At 43.3% G+C, this 18,031-nt stretch overlaps 1 long non-coding RNA gene across 1 annotated transcript; it reads left to right on the forward strand.

Moving 5' to 3' along the window:
• The first annotated feature begins 15,713 nt into the window (after positions 1-15,713).
• LOC129862275 (uncharacterized) lies at positions 15,714-17,665 on the forward strand. The gene is made up of 2 exons (XR_008760744.1): positions 15,714-16,442; positions 16,860-17,665. It is a non-coding gene; the product is annotated as an uncharacterized LOC129862275 (long non-coding RNA).
• Positions 17,666-18,031: the final 366 nt, after the last annotated feature.

Raw genomic sequence — 18,031 nt, forward strand, 5'->3', positions numbered from 1 at the left:
GCTAGACACCTCATTCAACATTCTACTGCCTGTTGACATCTAGTGGAAGGCATATGAAGTGCATACAGATCCATAAATAAAAGGCAATTGAATAGGCAAGGCCTTACACAGAGACCCATTTTCAGAATTTTCACTTCCTGTTTGGAAGTTTGCTGCCAAATCAGTTCTGTTTTACTCACAGATATAATTCAAACAGTTTTAGAAACGTCAGAGTATTTCCTATCCAATAGTAATAATAATATGCATATCGTATGATCTAGAACAGAGTACGAGGCCGTTTAATTTGGGCACGATTTTTTCCCAAAGTGGAAATGGCGCCCCCTATTTCCAAGAGGTTTTAAGGAGAGGCATGCTTAGCCGAGTGATCATAAGGATCCAATGAGTAGTGAGGTTAGTTGGGGTCACGGCGATTCAGACAGCTAGCCGGGCCATGGTTAGCAAGCTGGCAGAAGATGGAGGTCTGTTTTTAGCCACCTCGTTCGTTTCCGTCGGTAGATTAGTGGGGTTCCGTGTGGTAGAGGGGACCAATCCAATTGGCAAAATAGTTATAGTTATAGTGGCCCAAGAAATTTGGCCGATAGACCTATTCAGATAGCAGCCGATAAGACCGCTAACGATTAGCGGTCCGCAGATGGGCGTTCAGGTTACGTTGCGACGGAGGGGCCAGTTGGATAACTCCCTCAGGCAGATAACGTCGGTAGTCCAGTCGTGAAGGCCCAGTGGGGCTCCGCATCGGCAGTAAAACAGGTCCGGATAGGTGATTGTAGCCTAGGAGTGGCTTATGGAACTCTTCAGCTGGCTAGCTCCGGAATAATCAATGTTTCTCCGGGACCAACGTTAGCCAATAGTCACTTGGATAGCAGCTAGCTAGCTGCAAGATCTAGGTGTAAATGTCCAGAGCTTGCGGTAGAAATCCGGGGATATGGAGAGAAAATAGGTCCGGTATACTCTGGTCTGAGTCGCGTTGTACAAAACTGGCAATAGCTTTTCGAGCTAAAGGATAGCTGATGCCAACCATGGTTAGCTGAATATTAATGTTAGCCAGCTAACTTCTGGCTAACTTCTGGCTAGCCTCTGTTGTTGTTTCAGATTTGAGATGAAAAATACTTTTAAAAAATTGTTGAGGCGGGTTGCAAGAGAGTGTTTTGAAGTTGAGTTTTTAGAAAATATATATATAAAAAGATATGCGAAGAAAATATGTAAATAAATTTATACACTGGACATGACAAGACGAGGACAAAGGACGTCTGACTGCTATGCCATTTTGCAATTGAATTGAATGTAAATGATGCTACCTGAGACGAGGCATTCTCTTTTTGCTTTAAATTCTAGCCCTTTTGCAACCAAGTCATTTCAACACATGTGGTCTTATGGGGCTCTTATCAAAAGTAGTGCACTATATGAGGAATGAAGATCTCTCTCTTTATAACAGGGAGTCTCAGTTATGGTCAATGCTGGGTTGGGTTGCAAAGTGGCAATGTTAGGTTGGGTTGCAAAGTCCATACTCTTAGAATTGACAAGTAATTCCTTAATTTCGTGCCAGGGTATGCCTTATCTTTAAAGGGGACATTGCAATGCCATCACAGATATGTACACTAGTTGCCTACATTCAGCTGAGCTAAACATGCAGTGTACCTCTGGAGCATTAGCTAACAGGGTTGTTAAAAGGCAGTGTTAATCAAACCACTGAGATCACGCTGTGTTACACACTCATTCACAATGCTCCTCATTACTTTCCTATTACCCCAGCAGTGTCTTCAGACCCTCAAAGACTCTCTGACGTTAAACCCTATGAGGTGAGGAGGAGCACAGGGATATTTCTGGTCCTCTAGAACGCCTCAGAAGCCTCTCTCTTACTCTCTGATTGATGACCATCATTACACAGATTTTTTAATGTTTTGAAGGACAGGAGAATCTAGGAGAATACATGTCAAACACTGTACTGAGTTTGTCTAGGGCTGCTCATTGGGTTAATTTCATTCGCATTCACTCACTCATAGACGGTAACCAGTGTCAACAAACGTCAAATATATCATGTACTGACATTAAGGTCTGAAAAGTACTCACCCATCAGGTCATGAGTATTCTTTGGATGCCCTAAAAAGATTATGGTCACTTGCCCAAAAATGTAAAGTAGCTATTTTCACCTATACACAGGGGAAGAACCAGAAAGACCAGACTTTTGGTGGTTGACAGTAAAAAAGCCACAGAGCAGGCCACAGAACAGGCTCAACTTGTGTGACTGCTCAGGTCACTTGCCCCAGGCAACAGGGTAACCCTTATTGTCAATCCCTGCTATATGAACAATGTATATGGCAAACCCTTGTCACAAGTTGTGACAACCAACAAAACCAACAACAGTTAGTGTCAATCAAGAAAACTCTTGGTTGATACTGCTTGACACTTAAAAGGAAATTTAAACGTCATATTCATCATCTCCAGCACCTACCCCAACATCAACATACAGTATGTGAAAATGGCACGTTTCTATGTTTTGTGGAAAAAAATGATGGCAGGACATAAGTGTTTCTGACGACATCATCAATGTGCATCATATGATTTTAACCAATTATGGGTAGGCATTGCCTACTAATTGGTTGATAATGTCATTGGAAACACTTATTTTCCTCTTTTTTTTTATTGCAAAATATAGAAATGCACCCTTTGCACATACTGTATTATGATGTTGGGGTGGTGTGGTTGAAAAATTGTGAAATTTCTCTTTAAAACATTAAGGAGTTGATGTGACAACACTGGTTGGATGTTTAACTATTGCAAGCAATCACAACAGTTTACACGCAACATCCGTTCTCATCAGTGGTATGACAATGATCAATTTGTTTACTTAACTAGACATGCTTGGATTTTGTATGTAATTCCAGCACTGCGCTAAGCAGTACATCTGAACCATTCTCTGATTCGTGCAAATAAATCATGTCCACACTGTTGGCAACTTCATCACAACTGAACCAAACTGTAAAATCCCAATAAGTATTGTCTTTATGGAACAACAGTTGTCAATAGACATTACCGTCAGGCGCTCAAGCCATTAGTCTCCTGCAGGGCACTGATTTGGTGGGCCAGCTGTGAGGATACAGCACTGTGTCTCTGGTGAGATCCAACGCCTCAAGGCATAGGGAGGGAGGGACAGGGGGAGGGACGTCATAGAGAGAGAGATAGAGATGGTGTGAGAGATAAAGAAGTAGAGAGAGATGGAGGCAGAGTGAGAGGAGTGAAATGGAGAGGAAGGGTGAATAAGGGCTGTTGTGCTGAACAGAGTGTGGTATGGCACCCCCACAGATGTGTTTATTAATGAGCTTGCTGGCGTTTAATTTCCCTGTCACCTTGGCGACCGAATATCGAGGAGACAAGCGGCGCAGTGGGACCGCCACAGCAGTGCCGTCTGGGAACAGGGGGCACCGTCACCAGCACAGCCTGCTGGAAGAGACAGGGACTTCTTAGGATGCTGACTTCTGAGGGCTGGAGAAGGTTGGGCGCTGCAAGAGAGGAGGCCTGCTGACTCAAAAGTGTTGCTGAGGGAACTGACTGTGGAACGGTTGGGTGGAGGGGATGAAGAGTAGGATGAGGTTGAGGGAAATGACGGAGCTGTTTGAGTTGAGGATGAAATCAATTTTTATTTGTCACGTTTCGTAAACAACACGTATAGATTAACATTGAAATACTTACTTACGGTTCCTTTTCAAACAATGCAAAGTTAAAGATGTTTTTAAAAATATTTATACAGTGCCTATATATATACTGCACAGTGCCTTCGGAAAGTATTCAGACAACTTCACTTTTTCCACATTTTGATAGGTTACAGCCTTATTCTAAAATGGATTACAGTTTTTTCCAACTGCTTACACACAAAATCTTTTCATGTCACACGATTTTTGAAACCTCTCACTCAAAGTGCAAAACTACACACCAAATATCCAAAACTGTAAGCTATTTCTCAGCCTTTGACTCATTTGTCAATTGCATAAAACACTTTTTTCAAAACACTACACACAATTCTCTACCTAAAACACAAAAATCTAACAGGAAGTGACTTGCTTTCCTTTTCCAAACACAACCAATCAAAATGCTAAACTAATTCACCAGGTCACACACACACTCCTCACATGTGCAAACACTAATAGCTTAACTGATCACTAACCAATCACTGCTTTACTGTAGTAAAGGCCTATAAATAGGTAAAAGGTCAGATTACTTGTTTTGAACAATGGATGCCAACAATGGACAGAGAGTAAGAGGAGTAGGAGGGATAGGAAGAGGACGAGTGCAAAGAAGAGAAGGAAGGAGAGCCATCTCTGATGAGATTAGGGCAACACTTGTTGATCATGTGATCAACCACAGTTTGACCATGAGAGAGGCTGTACTGAGAGTCCAGCCCAACTTGAGTTGATTTACAGTAGCGTCCATAATTCGAACCTTCAGAAATGAGAACAGGTATGCAACTATCTAATGACTATTTTAGCATTACAGTAATGTACTGTAAAATAAGTATGACTGCATAGTATTGCATAAACATTTGTAACTCTAAGCCATCCATTTACTGCACTGCATTGAATGAATGAGATGGTTTTTGTTGGTACATTGTTTACAGTTCCTATGCTGAACACATACTGTGTTTGAATTCTGTACAGAGTGGAAAGGCAAAGACACATACCCTACATTACCCATCTCATATGTATATACTGTACTCTATATCATCTACTGCATCTTGCCATCTTTATGTAATACATGTACCACTAGCCACTTTAAACTATGCCACTTTATGTTTGCATACCCTACAGTACTCATCTCATATGTATAAACCGTACTCTATACCATCTACTGCATCTTGCCTATGCCGTTCTGTACCACCACTCATTCATATATCTTTATGTACATATTCTTTATCCCTTTACACTTGTGTGTGTATAAGGTAGTAGTTGTGGAATTGTTAGGTTAGATTACTTGTTGGTTATTACTGCATTGTCGGAACTAGAAGCACAAGCATTTCGCTACACTCGCATTAATGTTGGGGATGGGGGCGCTGTTTAGACTATTTATGCTAATTTGGCAAATTTTTGAAACGGCTTCCCACAAAATCCTTGATCGTACAATATGCATATTATTATTATTATTGGATAGAAAACAGTCTATAGTTTCTATAGGAGTTGAAATTTTGTCTCTAAGTGGAACAGAGCCCATTCTACAGCAATTTCCCTGACATGGAGTCAGATTTGAGAAATGTTGGCCACTCTTCTGAAGTCAGTTAAAAGGGCACTGTCATTGCTTTGACTATACGGACACTTCTTACGTCTTCCCCTGGATGCCTTTACGTGATGACGATTCCAATGGGGTCGATTGCGCGTTCACAGGCACTACAAATGAAAAAACCATGTAGCTAGCAAGTCTTTTCTTGCTGCGTAACGCGCGTGGAGGACACCGACCCTCTCCTGTTCCAAGCGTTAGTTTAGCCTGTTATATTTCTCCGGTCATCTTTTCACTCGTTATAGGAGTTAAAAACATCATAAGGTAGTTAATTTAAAGCGTTTTATAGCAATTTATATCCGTTTAGTGCGATTTTGGGACATTTATTTCTTTAACGCTGTGAATAGGTGGGCACGCTTTTCAGTTCATCCCGAACGCAGTTGGCATTTTCACATGGCAAGAGGACAGCTTTCCACCAAAAGACGATTCCTCCCAAGAAAGGATCCTTTGCCCAAGATACTGATGGAAGAACAGCTCAAGGTAGGACATTTTTATTATGATAAATCGTGTTTCTGTCGAAACATTTTAGTGGCTTAGGACGCCATGTTTTTTGACGTAGCTTCGCTTGGCGCAAACTGTATTGAAAAGTAAGGATAAATTAAAAAATGTAATAACGCAATTGTATTAAGAATTAAATTGTCTATCAATCCCTGTCCACCCTATATTTTTTTGTCACGTTTATGAGTATTTATGTATAAGAGTAGATCACTGTCTAAGTGGCGCAAGGACTTTTTCTTTACCAGCTTGTCTACATTTCACATTGTCTAACCATGATTTTGGTGGCTAAATATAAACATTTTCGATCAAACTGTATATGCATGTTGTAATGTGATGTTACAGGAGTGTCATCTGAAGAATTCTGAGAAGGTTAGTGAAAAAATTAATATCTTTTGGCGATGTTGACTTTTATCGCTCACTTTGGCTAGAATCAATGCTGGGCTGCTAATTGCTATGTGCTAAGCTAATATAACGATTTATTGTGTTTTCGCTGTAAGACACTTAGAAAATCTGAAATATTGTCTGTATTCACAGGATCTGTGTCTTTCGATTCGTGTATGCTGTGTATTTTTACGAAATGTTTGATGATTAGTAAGTAGGTAAACACGTTGCTCTAAGTAGTTTTTCTATTCTATTTGTGACGGTGGGTGCAATTGTAACCTATGCCATCTACCTGAAATATGCACTTTTTTCTAACAAAACCTATCCCATACCATAAATATGTTATCAGACTGTCATCTAATGAGTTTTTTTGTTGGTTAGGGGCTATAAATATCTTAGTTTAGCCGAATTGGTGATGGCTACTGGTGTTGGTGGACAAATAAAAGATGGTGGATTATGCTAATGTGTTTTTAGGTAATAGATGTACATCTTTACATATTGTGTCTTCCCTGTAAAACATTTTAAAAATCGGAAATGTTGACTGGATTCACAAGATCTGTCTCTTTCATTAGCTGTATTGGACTTTAATGTGTGAAAGTTAAATATTTTAAAAAAATATTTTTTTTGAATTTCGCGGCACTGGTTTTTCAGTGGGGGGGGGGGGGGGTGTGCCGCTAGCGCCACGCTGATCCTAGACAGGTTAACATCTGCTAACCATGTGTATGTGACTAGTAAAATTTGATTTGATTTGATTTGTTTACAGATGTACAAGAGACTGCAATTATAAATATGGTTTTGGCCAACAATGCAATTAGGATTCGAGAGATAAGAGAGCATATCTTGAATAATGACACCATATTTAACAACATCAATGCTGTAAGCCTGTCGACCATACAACGCATCCTCCAACGGCACCGAGTGACGATGAAACAACTTTACAAGGTGCCATTTGAGAGAAACTCTGACAGAGTCAAGAATATGCGACATGACTTTGTAGAGGTATGTATGCAACACTACTTCCAGTACTTCAGACATACCATATTTACTCATCTGTATATCCTTTTGTCTGTTACAGAGAGTATTGGAGCTGGATGCCCATGTAATTCGGTCATCATTTATTTATGTGGATGAGGTTGGCTTCAACCTCATCCACATAAATAAATGAACACCGAATTACATGGGCATCCAGCTCCGCGGAAGAAATGTAATAGGACAGAGGGCAATTACCAATGTCCCTGGACAGCGTGGGGGTAATACAACTATGTGTGCTGCCCTCACTCAAAACGGGTTCCTCCATCACAATGCCACACTGGGTCCATACAACACCGGCCATAAGCTCACTTTTCTGGATGCAATTTACACAATGCTTGTCCCTGATCCAGATCAGGAGCCTGCTAGATTTGTGGTTTTATGGGACAATGTTAGTTTTCACCAGGCTGTTCTGGTCCAAAACTGGTTTGCCACCCATCCACAATTTGTAGTTTTGTACCTACCCCCATATTCACCTTTTCTAAATTCCATAGAGGAATTCTTCTCAGCCTGGCGAGGGAAAGTTTTTGATCGCCAACCCTATGCCCGCATGCCGCTTCTCCAGGCAATGGAGGACGCATGTGGGAACATAGAGGTTGCCTCTGTCCAAGGTTGGATACACCATGCTAGGAGATACTTCCCTCGATGTTTGGCAAGAGAAAACGTATCTTGGGATGTGGACGAAGTATTGTGGCCAAACCCCTACCAATTCCTGGACTGCCCCCCCGGGACCCCCCACACACAATTGTGTTCTTTACTGTATTCTATAGAATATACTTTTGGTTTACATATGTTTATGGTTTTGTTGTATGCTACTGTATACAACAGTAATGTTTGGCCTAATAAATATTTTCTGTTTCTACATTGCATTGGTGTTTACAGTGTACTTGTTACCCCTCTCAGCAGATTACTTTCAATGTAGAACATTGTATTGAAATGTAGATATAAGCCTATGAAAGACCAAAGAGCTTTAGATTTAGAACAACAGTGTTTACATGGTATATCCAAAAATGTACTATTATGAAAGCAGTGTTTGCCATTTGATGCAAATGCTTCATTCTGACATTTGTTTATGGCATTTTGAATGCAGTGTTACATTTTGAAGGAGATGTGAGGCATTTTGCATTTTGTGTGTGCAGGTTTGGGAATTGTGTGTAGAGTTTTGAAAAAAGGAGACAGTTTTGAAAACATGTATAAGCAGTTGGAAAAAACTGTAAATAGAACAATTTCCTCAGCAATCTACATACAATACCCCATAATGACAAAGCGAAAACAGGTTTAAGAAATGTTTTAAGGTTCCAAAGAACATAGAGGCCTCCATCATTCTTACATGGAAGAATATTGGAACCACCAAGACTCTTCCTGGAGCTGGCCACCCAGCCATGAAACTGAGCAATCGGGGGAGAAGGGCCTTGGTCAGGGAGGTGACCAAGAACCTGATGGTCACTCTGACAGAGCTCTAGAGTTCCTCTGTGGAGATGGGAGAACCTTCCAGAAGGACAACAATCCCTGCAACACTCCACCAATTAGGCCTTTATGGTAGAGTGGCCAGACGGAAGCCAGTCCTCAGTAAAAGGCAAATGACAGTCCACTTGGAGTTTGCCAAAAGGCACCTAAAGACTCTCAGACCAGAAACAAGACTATTTGGCCTGAATGCCAAGCGTCCCATCTGGAGAAAAGATGGCACCATCCCTACGAAGAAGCATGGTGGTGGCAGCATCATGCTGTGGGGATGTCTTTCAGCGGCAGGAACTGGGATTGAGGCAAACATAAATGAAGCAAAGTACTGCTCCAGAGCGCTCAGGACCTCAGACCGGGGCCAAGGTTCACCTTCCAACAGGACAACGACCCCAAGCAGACAGCCAAGACAATGCAGAAGTGGTTTCTGGACAAGTCTCTGAATGACCTTGAGTGGCCCAGCCAGAGCCCGGACTTGAACCCGATCTAACATCTCTGGAGAGACCTAAAAATAGCTGTGCACCAACGCTCCCCATCCAACCCGACAGAGCTTGAGACGATCTGCAGAGAAGAATGGGAGAAACTCCCCAAATACAGTTGTGTCTAGCTTGTAGTGTCATACCGAAGAAGACTCGAGGCTGTAATCGCTGCCAAAGGTCCTTCAACAAGGTTCTGAGTAAGGGGTCTGAGTAGTTATGGAAATGCTATATTCCCATTTTTTGTATTTTTATTGTTAGCAATCTTTTTTCTTTTTTTTAACATTTTTGCTTTGTCATTTTGGAATATAGTTTGTAGATGAGGGGGAAAAAACTATTTAATACATTTTAGAACAAGGCTGTAACAAAATGTGGAAAAAGTCAAGAGGCCTGAATACTTTCCGAAGCTACTATATGTACATATAGGTAGTGGTAAAGTGACTAGGCAAAAGTATATATAATAAACAGTAGCAGCAACTCATGTGGTGAGTGTGAAAGTATGTGTGTGTGTATATGGCGTTTGTATGCGTGTGTGGGCGTATCGATTGTGTGTGTGTGTGTGTTGGGGAGTCCAGTGTTTGTGCATAGAGTCACTGCAACAGAGTTAGTGCAAAAAAAGGTCAATGCGGGTAGTCCGGGTAACCATTTGATTAATTTCCTGTTTAGCAGTCCTATGGCTTAGAGGAAGAAGCTATTCAGGATCCTGCTGGTTCGAGACTTTGTGCCTTGGTACCGCTTGCCATGTGGTAGCAGAGACAACAGTCTATGGCTTGGGTGGCTGGAGTCTGACAATTATTTGGGCCTTCCTCTGACACCTCCTGGTATAGAGGTCCTAGATGGCAGGGAGCTCGGCTCCATTGATGTACTGGGCCGTACTCATCACCCTCTGTAGTGCCTTGCGGTCGGGTGCCTTGCAGTTATCATACCAAGTGATGATGTAGCCAGTCAAGATGCTATCATTGCTGAAGCTTTAGACATTTTGGAGGATCTGAGGGACAATGCTAAATATTTTCAGCCTCCTGAGCGGGAAGAGGTGCTGTCGTGCCCTCTTCACAAGTCGTGCCCCCTGCCCTCTTTGTGTGTGTGTGGACCCTGTTATTTCCTTAGTGATATGGATTAGCTACTTTGTCTTGCTGACATTGAGGGACAGGTTGTTGTCCTGGCACCACACTGCCAGGAGTCTTACCTCCTCCCTATATGCTGCATCATCATCATCATAGGTGTTCAGTCTTACCACCGTCGTGTCGTCAGTAAACTCGTGGGTGAATGGGGAGTACAGGACGGGACTACACACACACCCCTGAGAGGCCCTCATGTTGATGGTCAGAGTGGCGGATGTGTCATTGCTTACCACCTGGGGGTGGCCCGTCAGGAAGTCCATAGAGATTGCTTCCTCTGTGGATCTGTTATGGCGGTAGGCGAATTGGAGTGGGTCCAGGGCACAGTGACTATGGTGGTCTACTTAAAACAAGTTGGTATTACAGACCGGGTCAGGGATATGTTGAAACTGTCAGTGAAGACACTTGGCAGCTGGACAGCGCATGCTCTAAGTACACGTCTCGGTTTTCCGTCTGGCCCCGTGGCCTTACGAATGTAAGCTGTTTAAAGATTTTACTCACGTCAGCTACAAAGAGCGAGATTACAAAGTCGTCCGGAACAGCTGGTGCTCTCATGCATAGTTCAGTGATGCTTGCCTCGATGCGAGCATAGAAGGCATTTAGCTCGTTTGGTATGATCGCATCGCTGGTAAGCTCGTGGCTGGGTTTCCCTTTGTAATTTTTGATAGTTTGCAAGCCCTGCCACATCCGACAAGTGTCAGAGCTGGCGTAGTAGGTTTTGATTGTAGTCCTGCATTGGCGCTTAGCCAGTTTGATGGTTTATTAGAGGTCGTAAGGGGATTTATTATAAGCGTCCGGATTAGTGTCCCGCTCCTTGAAAGTGGCAGCTCTAGCCTTTAGCTCAGTGCGGATGCTGCCTGTAATCTGTGGCTTCTCGTTGGGATATGTACGTACTAGGGATGCAACGGTACACAGTATGTTGTCGAACCGTTCGGTATGCCCCCTACGGTTCAATACGCACACGTGAACCGCGGAATTTTCAATAATTTCCAAATGTGCTTATTGCACTGCAGACTACACACACGTCGTACATTCAGATCCATAGAACCAGACGTGCAGTTTGTGAACAGGCTTGGCAGGCAACTGCTTGGGGCCACAGGCCGTTAGGGGTCTCCTGAGGGCTGACAAACTTTACTCTACAACAATGTCTCAAAATGTGGAAACCACAGTGACCGCTACCCCCTCCCCTTTAAACAACCAATGGACAATTTGCAATGTCATCTCAGTCGGAAACCTCCCTAAACGGGCCCCAAGAAGAGATGGGAAACTAAAAACAAATATTATCTCAGCTCCAACGTGCCAATGGCGAGCGCTAGCGAGACAGAGAGAAGCACATTTGAAGAGGCACCACCGTCTTTCAAATCCGCTTTGTGGGAACATTTTGGATTCCAAATCAAATTTTATTTGTCAAATACACATGGTTAGCAGATGTTAATGCGAGTGTAGCGAAATGCTTGTGCTTCTAATTCCGACAATGCAGTAATAACCAACGAGTAATCTAACCTAACAATTCCACAACAACTAACTTATACACACAAGTGTAAAGGAATGAAGAATATGTACATAAAAATATATGAATGCGTGATGGTACAGAACGACATAGGCAAGATGCAGTAGATGTTATCGAGTGCAGTATATACATATGAGATGAGTAATGTAGGGCATGTAAACATTATATGAAGTGCCATTGTTTAAAGTATCTAGTGATACATTTTTTCATCAATATTTACATTGTTAAAGTGGCTGGATTTGAGTCAGTATGTTGGCAGCAGCCAGTCAATGTTAGTGATGGCTGTTTAACAGTCTGATGGCCTTGAGATAGAATCTGTTTTTCAGTCTCTCGGTCCCTGCTTTGATGCACCTGTACTGACCTCGCCTTCTGGATGATAGCGGGGTGAACGAGCAGTGGCTCGGGTGGTTGTTGTCCTTGATGATCTTTATGGCCTTCATGTGACATCGGGTGGTGTAGGTGTCCTGGAGGGCAGGTAGTTTGTCCCCGGTGATGCGCTGTGCAGACCTCACTACCCTCTGGAGAGCCTTACGGATGTGGGCGGAGCATTTTCCCTTCCAGGCGGTGATACAGCCCGACAGGATGCTCTTGATTGTGCGTCTGTAAAAGTTTGTGAGTACTTTTGGTGACAAGCCAAATTTCTTCAGCTTCCTGAGGTTGAAGAAGCGCTGCTGCGCCTTCTTCACCACACTGTCTGTGTGGGTGGACCAATTCAGTTTGTCCGTGATGTGTTCGCCGAGGAACTTAAAACTTACTACTCTCTCCACTACTGTCCGATCGATGTGGATAGGGGGGTGCTCCTTCTGCTGTTTCCTGAAGTTCACGATCATCTCCTTTGTTTTGTTGACGTTGAGTGTGAGGTTATTTTCCTGACACCACACTCCAAGGGCCCTCACTTCCTCCCTGTAGGCCTTCTCGTCTTTGTTGGTAATCAAGCCTACCACTATAGTGTCGTCTGCAAACTTGATGATTGAGTTGGAGGCGTGCATGGCCACGCAGTAGTGGGTGAACAGGGAGTACAGGAGAGGGTTCAGAACGCACCCTTGTGGGGCCCCAGTGTTGAGGATCAGCAGACTGGCGATGTTGTTACCTACCCTCACCACCTGGGGGCGGCCCGTCAGGAAGTTCAGTACCCAGTTGCACAGGGCGGGGTCGAGACCCAGGGTCTCGAGTTTGATGACGAGTTTGGAGGGTACTATGGTGTTAAATGCTGAGCTCTAGTCGATGAACAGCATTCTCACATATATATTCCTTTTGTCCAGATGGGTTAGGGCAGTGTGGTTGCAATTGCGTCGTCTTTGGACCTATTGGGGCGGTAAGCAAATTGGAGTGGGTCTAGGGTATCAGGTAGGGTGGAGGTGATATGGTCCTTGACTAGTCTCTCAAAGCACTTCATGATGACGGAAGTGAGTGCTACGGGGCGGTAGTCATTTAGCTCAGTTACCTTAGCTTTCTTGGGAACAGGAACAATGGTGGCCCTCTTGAAGCATGTGGGGACAGCAGACTGGGATAAGGATTGATTGAATATGTCCGTAAACACACCAGCCAGCTGGTCTGCGCATGCTATGAGGACGCGGCTGGGGATGCCGTTTTGGCCTGCAGCCTTGCGAGGGTTAACACGTTTAAATGTTTTACTCACGTCGGCTGCAGTGAAGGAGAGTCCGCAGGTTTTGGTAGCGTGCCGTGTCAGTGAGACTGTATTGTCCTCAAAGCGTGCAAAGAAGTTGCTTAGTCTGTCTGGGAGCAAGACATCCTGGTCCGCGACGTGGCTGGTTTTCTATTTGTAACCCGTGATTGACTGTAGAACCTGTCACATACTTCTTGTGTCTGAACGTTGAAATGCGACTCTACTTTGTCTCTATACTGACGCTTAGCTTGTTTGATTGCCTTGCGGAGGGAATAGCTACACTGTTTGTATTCAGGCATGTTTAAGGTCACCTTGCCCTGATTAAAAGCCGTGGTTTGCGCTTTAATTTTCGCGCGAATGCTGCTGTCAAAACACATTTTCTGGTTTGGGAATGTTTTAATAGTTGGTGTGGGTACGACATCGCCGATGCACTTGCTAATAAACACGCTCACCGAATCAGCGTATTCGTCAATGTTGTTGTTTGACGCAATGCGGAACATATCCCAGTCCACGTGATCGAAGCAATCTTGAAGCGTGGAATCAGATTGGTCGGACCAGCGTTGAACAGACCTGAGCGCGTGAGCTTCCTGTTTAAGTTTTGGTCTAAAGGCTGGAGGCAACAAAATGGAGTCGTGGTCAGCTTTTGCGAAGGGAGGGTGGGGGAGGGTGAAACAAAATACTGCATAGTTTCCTAGGAACGCGAAGCGAGGCGGCCATCTCTGTCGGCGCCTGGAATGAATATGATGGAATTCAATACGATGACGAGGGTAAGAAGACCCGGCTACTCGAGTGGAAACACTTCTAACATGATGTTATCATAACTCAAGGTGAGACCCAGATGCAGACACAGGAGGCAGGTGGTTGGAGTCTTAGATGTTTAATAATCCAAAAAGGAGTAGGCAAGGGAATGGTCGTGGACAGGCAAAAGGTCAAAACCAGATTAGAGTCCAGGAGGTACAGAGTGGCAGGCAGGCTCGAGGTCAAGGCAGGCAGAATGGTCAGGCAGGCGGGTACAGAAATAGGCAAGAGTCAAAACCGGGAGGACTTGAAGAAGGAGAAATAACGGGAAAAACAGCTGGTTGACTTGGACATACAAGACGAACTAGCACAGAGAGACAGGAAACACAGGGATAAATACACTGGGGCAAACAAGCAACACCTGGAGGGGGTGGAGACAATAACAAGGACAGGTGAAACAGATCAGGGTGTGACAGATGTGCATTTAACTCGCCATTACCCGGCCGTATCCCTTGCAGGTGGAGCTGGAGCAAGGAGAGTCCACTTGTTAGCGAAAACACAACAATCTCTCGCGGCTGCCTTCCAACAACAATTTGCGACAAATTCAGAAAAACATAATGAAATAATGAAAGCAGTGGGAGTATTCAAAGCCAAAGATTTGCAGCCCTATTCGGTGGTTACTGACTCTGAATTCCGTCACCTAATGAAAAAATGTAACCGCGTTACAATGTCCCCTCTCGCACACATTTCAGCAGCAAAGTAATTTCCAAACTATGAATCATCACGGAGAGAAATTGAAGACGAATTGACAAAGACACCCTATCTAGCTCTCTCCACAGATAGTTGGACCTCCAGAGCAACTCAAAGCTACCTCACTGTGACGGTTCGCTGTATACTAGATTGGGAGATGAAGAGCTACGTGTTGTAAACGTGTTGAGAGTCACACAAGTGCACACTTTTCTTAAATATAAAGATACTGTGGCCGACAAACCGTGATACATACTGAACTGTGGGCCCACTGCATCCCTAGTACGTACGATCACTGTGGGGACAACATTGTTGGTGCACTTATATAATGAAGTCGGTGAGTTATATGGTAAACTCCTCAATGTTATTGGATGAACATATTCCAGTCTGTTCTAGCGAAACAGATCTGTCGCTTAGCATCCGCTTCATTGGACCACTTCCGTATTGAGCGCATCACTGGTACTTCCTATTGGAGTTTTTGCTCGTAAGCAGGAAGCAGGAGGATCGGTTATTGTAAGATTTGTCAAAGGGAGGGCAAGGGAGGGCCTTGTACAGTATGCATTTCTGTGTGTAGAGTAAAGGTGATGTAGAGTTTTGTCGCCTCTAGTTGCACAGGTGAAATGCTGGTAAAAATTTGGTAAAACAGATTTCAGTTTCTCTGCTTCATAATCACTGGTTACGGGAGAAGCCGCCTCTGAATGTGCATTTGCTTGTTTGCTTATGGCCCTATACAGCTCATTGAGTGTGTTCTTAATGGCAGCATCGAAAAATATCTTGGTAAATAGCAAGGTCTGCAGCTTAACCCTTTCATGCGTGAGTTCCAAATATTTCTAACGGTCGCCCCAGCGTGAGTTTTTTATGCACGTGATGTTAGAACGTTCTCTCCATTCCAGAATGTGATTGTTATGTAACAGTACATTTAACCTGCGCTGCCCTCAAACCAAAGCACGCAGCCTGTTTTATTTGTCAATTTAAAATTATTTTCTAACAAGTTTTTTATTTTCTAATAACAGTTTGAAATGATGTGTGTTTCGCCTTATTCATTCACATAAAAGTAGTCATTTTTACTTTTGCGGACCAATTAATTTTTGGGACATTTCTGACCCGGACAAAATTCCCCAAACACTTCTCAATTGTTTGTGCAGGACATTTACTCATCTGCCGTCCTGCATACACGTGTTCATATTTTCCACCTGTCGCCTGCATCGAAATCAAAGTTGTTTTCGTTACCAATAATACCTTTGGTAATGTGTGCGTTTCTATCAAAGTGCCTTAATACGTTATAATAGTTTCTGCATGTCGTGTTATGTCGTTTCTACTGTAACGTCATGTTTTTATGTACATTCCTTATAACCGCGGACAGGCGATGTAACGTTACTCATTTCATAACATTTATGGTGTTATACTCAATGCTTAGGTATCTAGCTACATTCTCCTATTAGTTCTGGCAAACAATGCTAATTTCGTCAGGGAAGTATTAGCATGTGTTGTATTTCGAAGCTACCCTGGCCTTATGACTCCCAAGTGGCACAGCGTCTCAGCGCTAGAAGCGTCACTCCAGACACCCATCTTCAAATCAAGACTGCGTTTCTATCAAAGTAAGTGCCTAATTACGTTATAATAGTTTCTGTGTCGTGTTATACCGTTTCTACCGTAGCTCACTGTGTGCATGGAGCATAATATATTTGTGTATATTCCTTATAACCGCGGACACGCTAGGTAACGTTACTCATGTTACTCACCTTTTATGGTGTTATATTCAATCGTGCTTATGTAGCTAGTTACATTATTCTATTAGTTCTGTAAAACAATGCTAAATGCGTCAGAAGTATTGGCATGTTGTATTTTGACGCTACCCTGGAGAAATATCTTATACCACTTGGTCGTTTTCTGAGTGCATTCCACAAAGCTGTTTATCATGTCAGCCTTATCCACTGCCCCCATTTTGAGGTAATAGTCAAGCACGCAGTCTGGTTTGATGTTTCTCTGTCTGGTTTGTTTCTCTCTCCCGTCAGGTGGTCCACCTTCCCTGTGGCCAACATGGTTGCTGTATGGACAACGGAGAGGACTTGGACGTCTCGTTTGTCATGCCACTTTACTGCCAGCTGTTAACATTTCTTATTTTGTATAACGGGTCATTTAGGATGGTAGTAGCGTTGATGAAATGCAGTCATAGCAGCAGAACTAGAAAGCAGTCTTTACTGTCACCAGGAATGTGTACATTTCACAAATTGTGGTTGTCCCCCACTCCTGGCTCTCTCTTCTCCTGTAGCTCCAAGGCATAGTGATTGGTCTCTACTATGTCTCCCACCAGCTCCTCTGTCAGAAACAACTTGAAGCACTCTGCCTCAGTTGGAAATGGCAAGGGGCGTTGCACTCCAGACTGGGACTCATCAACACAATCAGCAGGGCCAGGAGGGATGAAATGGCTGGCAGCCTTCCAGCTACCACAGAACTGTACTTCATCCACTGTCAGTCTGCCACCATCACCACCAGCATCTTCAAAGGGACCTGGGACTTCGTCAGTGGACAAGGGAAATTCAGATTCAGGGTTCTCAGTGGCTACAAGGTTGGGGGGCAGCTCCTCACTCAGTCAGAATCTGATTCCTGACTTTCATACTCTGACTCATTGTCAGAATTTTTTAAAAATCTCCATAATTTCCACATTTGTTTGTTGTCTCCTTTTGAAAGATTGCTAATGCTTCAGCTTAGCTCACTAGCTACATACATAAACAACAACACTGAATGGTTTACAGTGAGAGGGTACGTGGTTGACTGCCGGCACGCGCCACTTGTATCAATAAATCACTATCAGAAAATGTTTCGTGTGGCAATTATTTGTGTATTTACCGTTTTATTCACATGTTTTCAAATCTAGGTGACAAATCATGCATTCCGATTCTTGCACAGATTGTAATGGGCACATATGTGTGTAAAATACTTTTTTGAAGGTTATACTGATTATGATGAGCTAAGCTAATTCCAGCTGTGTAGCCATGTTTGTTGACATACAATGCATTCTGGGTTCACGTAATCGTCTGTTTGACCAAAGATGTTATAACAAAATGAGGTGAGTAAGAGTTCATAAATTCTTTGAGTACTTCCGGAAATGAATGGTGGGATGTGAACGATGGTAGATGACACACCCCTTCAACATGCATACTGTAACGACCTTGCTGTTTCATTA

Source organism: Salvelinus fontinalis, chromosome 9 (assembly GCF_029448725.1).
Source record: "Salvelinus fontinalis isolate EN_2023a chromosome 9, ASM2944872v1, whole genome shotgun sequence".
NCBI lineage: Eukaryota > Metazoa > Chordata > Actinopteri > Salmoniformes > Salmonidae > Salvelinus > Salvelinus fontinalis.